This window comes from Ruditapes philippinarum, unplaced genomic scaffold (assembly GCF_026571515.1).
Source record: "Ruditapes philippinarum isolate M1 unplaced genomic scaffold, ASM2657151v2 ctg9184_1_1_1_1, whole genome shotgun sequence".
Classification (NCBI taxonomy): domain Eukaryota; kingdom Metazoa; phylum Mollusca; class Bivalvia; order Venerida; family Veneridae; genus Ruditapes; species Ruditapes philippinarum.
The window spans coordinates 2,694-6,864 of record NW_026856525.1 but is presented as its reverse complement, the minus strand read 5'-3'; the positions used below and the strand labels follow the sequence as shown (position 1 = coordinate 6,864).

Here is a 4,171-nt window from a genome sequence, read left to right as displayed (position 1 = left end):
ATATATGAAGAGAGTGGCAATATGCATGTAGACAGTGGCAATGTGCATGTAGATAGTGGCAATTTTCATGTAGTGTTTGACAATATGCATGTAGACAGTGGCAATGCGCATGTAGAGAGTGGCAATGTGCATGAAGACAGTAGCAATTTGCATGTAGATAGTGGTAAGGTACATGTAGAAAGTGGCATTTTGCATGTAGAGTGTGGGAATATTCATGAAGAGAGTGGCAATTTGCATGTAGTGAGTGGCAATGTGCATGTAGTGAGTGGCAATGTGCATGTAGAGAGTGGCAATGTACATGTAGAGAGTAGCAATGGGGATTTTTTAATATGTTTAGAATGCTAGTATTATGTATTGTATCACCTGTAATAAAGAATGAAATAACTCAGTAGAACAATAACCCACTAGTGTCATAGTTTTATTATAGCCGGACATTAAGCCCACTGATAGATTTTGCACGTTTGCTGATCAAAAAGTGGTTCAAAAATGTGTAGAGCTTAATCTCTACGTCTCTTTACTGTGATAGAATCTATGCACAGTTTTGATTATAACGAAAAAATATAACAATGAGGTTTATCTTTTTTTCTTTATAAAAAATATTTTAATTTAAATCTATATATTAAATGAGTTATTGTACAATTTGGCTATTGTCCTAGTATAGGATAATGTCTAGTGGGATATATATCCTATTGGATTATCATCCTGGTGGGCTGTTGTCCCATTGGGATAATGTCCATTCGGCTTTATCCCGTTGGGTTATTGTCCTAGAGGGTTATGTCATTGTGCGCTAATTTCCTTAGTGGAATAAAGTCTAGTGGTTTATGTTCTAGTGGGCTATCACCCTAGTGGGCTATTAGCCTAGTGGAATAAAGTCTAGTTGGCTATTGTCCTAGTGGAATAATGTTCTAGTGGGCTATCACCCTAGTGGACTACTGTCACAGTAGATACATTTGTAATGCCTTTTGGGTAATGTCGGTTATGTCCGAGTAGGATAATGTCTAGTGAATATGTCCTATTGGGTTACTGTCACAGTAGATAGTGTCTAGTATGCTATGTCCTTTTCGGCTACTGTTCTAATAGGATAATGTCTAGTGTTTTTTCTCCTGGTAGGATAATGTCTAGTGGGATATGTCCTATTGGGCTTGTGTCCTAATGGAATAATGTCTAGTCAATGTCCTATTGGGTTATCAATCATTGTGGCCTATTTATAAATGTCCTAGTTGGGTCAAGTCTAATGGTCTATGTCCTATTGGGCTATTGCCCGACCCTCGATAAGATATGATGACATATACTTTTTTACATATCTTACGGCAAATACAATTAACCACACACACAATAGAATTTTCTAGTTTATTAGACTTATTATAAATCAATTAGATCTTGATATAGAATCTATTCAAAATAATAGAAAATATAAACTCGTGAAGTAGCGTGTTTAAAACAAACTTCACACATGTTCGTACACATGTATTTTCCCGAGTGTATATAGCAAATAATGTTAAATCATAATTGTTCATGACTTGTTTGAGAACGGCTGAAACTTGAGTGTACCATCTTCAAGATCAATAGACTCTACGTCACTGTTTTCCCCTTCCACTACACTGTCTTCAGTTACTTCATTTTGTTCAACAGCTTCAACTGTGACGTCACTTTCCCCGCCAATTTCGATATCATCATGTGGTATTGTGAAGCAAGCAATCTTGATCGATATTTTTTTCACACTCACCTGAAATAAAAACACTCAACTTTAAAGCTAGTAGATCTAGATACGGTGGCATTTTGTGATCTGCGTGGGTCAGAAAAAAACTATACTTAAATGTGAAGATTAACCTTTCTTATTAGAGTTATTTCATCATTTTTAATGCTCGCTCTAGACAATAATAATCTATAGATCTACTTGAATTTGTTGTTAGAGTGTGTGTGTTTTTCTTTGGAGGGGGGGGGGGGGGGCAAAACGTGAAACAGAATTTTTGGACAATCAGAAATTCACGCTGTTTCACTTAACGACAAAAATACAATATAGATCTATATGTTACTCAATTAATTAAACGAGCGGGCTCTATACGCTTTATCCTTCAAAAGAATCGATTTTTTTAAATTTATTGATGTAAATAAATACTGATCGAGCCATCTTAATTCAGTATTCAAAAAATTCAGTATTGAACTTATAAACACTTATTCAATATCCTCTAATTTAAACGTGATTAGAATATAACATGGTGACATTTACCTTAAAACTGATATAAACGCAACCGGAAGCTTTTTTCAGATCGATATTCTTCACCTGCACGCAGACGTCTTTCACCAGCGGAATTCCAGGGATTGACTTCTTACATACGGCAGGTGGGTTAGGAACTGAAAATAACGTATCAAGGTTATTTCACAGAAAAAAATAAGCTAGTTTTGTACACTTCGTTGGATGTCCCGAGCAATTGTAAATAAGAGTTATACATTAAATTAACACAATTCTATCAAATTGGCTAATGATATTAGTGATATGTCTGCCTTGTGTCGTAAAATTATAGACATAGTACGAGTGGCGGAACGTGAAGCGTTAAAGAATTTAATGACACGGGTACTATTTTGTCAAGTTTGCGACCATTTCACTGGCTTGAATACTTCAGGTCTTGCTCTTTGTAGTATCGTGTATAATAGACATTCGTACACTGACGAAGAAACATTGACCTATTGTCATAGAACTATTGTCATAGAATTCATAGACCTATTGTCATAGAATTCATAGACCTAGTGTCATAGAATTCATAGACATAGTGTCATAGAATTTATAGACCTATTGTCATAGAGTTCATAGACATAGTGTCATAGAATTTATAGACCTATTGTCATAGAATTCATAGACCTATTGTCATATAATTCATAGACCTAGTGTCATAGAATTTATAGACCTATTGTCATAGAGTTCATAGACATAGTGTCATAGAATTCATAGACCAAGTGTCATAGAATTTATAGACCTATTGTCATAGAATTCATAGACCTATTGTCATAGAATTCATAGACCTAGTGTCATAGAATTCATAGACCTAGTGTCATAGAATTCATAGACCTAGTGTCATAGAATTCATAGACCTATTGTCATAGAATTCATAGACCTATTGTCATAGAATTTATAGACCTATTGTCATAGAATTTATTGACCTATTGTCATAGAATTCATAGACCTAGTGTCATAGAATTCATAGACATATTGTCATAGAATTCATTGACCTATTGTCATAGAATTCATAGACATAGTGTCATAGAATTCATAGACCTATTGTCATAGAATTCATAGACCTAGTGTCGTACAATTCATAGACCTAGTGTCATAGAATTCATTGACCTATTTGTCATAGAATTATAGACCTATTGTCATAGAATTTCAATAGAGCTTATTGTCATATAATTCATTAGACCTAGTGTCATAGAATTCATAGACCTATTGTCATAGAATTCATAGACCTATTGTCATAGAATTCATAGACCTAGTGTCATAGAATTTATAGACCTATTGTCATAGAATTCATAGACCTATTGTCATAGAATTCATAGACCTAGTGTCATAGAATTCATAGACCTATTGTCATAGAATTCATAGACCTATTGTCATAGAATTCATAGACATAGTGTCATAGAATTCATAGACCTATTGTCATAGAATTCATAGACCTATTGTCATAGAATTCATAGACCTAGTGTCATAGAATTCATAGACCTATTGTCATAGAATTCATAGACCTATTGTCATAGAATTCATAGACCTATTGTCATAGAATTCATAGACCTAGTGTCATAGAATTCATAGACCTATTGTCATAGAATTCATAGACCTAATTGTCATAAGAATTCATAGACATAGTGTCATAGAATTCATAGACATAGTGTCCATAGAATTCATAGACATATTGCATAGAATTCATAGACATATTGGCATAGAATTCATAGCTTATTGTCATAGAATTTTATTGACCTATTGTCATAGAATTCATAGACCTAGTGTCATAGAATTCATAGACATATTGTCATAGAATTCATAGACCCTATTGTCATAGAATTCATAGACCTATTGTCATAGAAATAAACCTAGTGTCATAGAATTCATAGACCTATTGTCATAGAATTCATAGACCTATTTGTCATAGAATTCATAGACATAGTGTCATAGAATTCA

General features: G+C 33.8%; 1 long non-coding RNA gene across 1 annotated transcript; it reads right to left on the bottom strand.

The window, feature by feature from the left end:
• Positions 1-1,336: 1,336 nt before the first annotated feature.
• LOC132746881 (uncharacterized) lies at positions 1,337-2,776 on the bottom strand. Its single transcript, XR_009628042.1, has 2 exons — positions 2,231-2,776; positions 1,337-1,726 (listed from the first exon to the last, which is right to left on the bottom strand). It is a non-coding gene; the product is annotated as an uncharacterized LOC132746881 (long non-coding RNA).
• Positions 2,777-4,171: the final 1,395 nt, after the last annotated feature.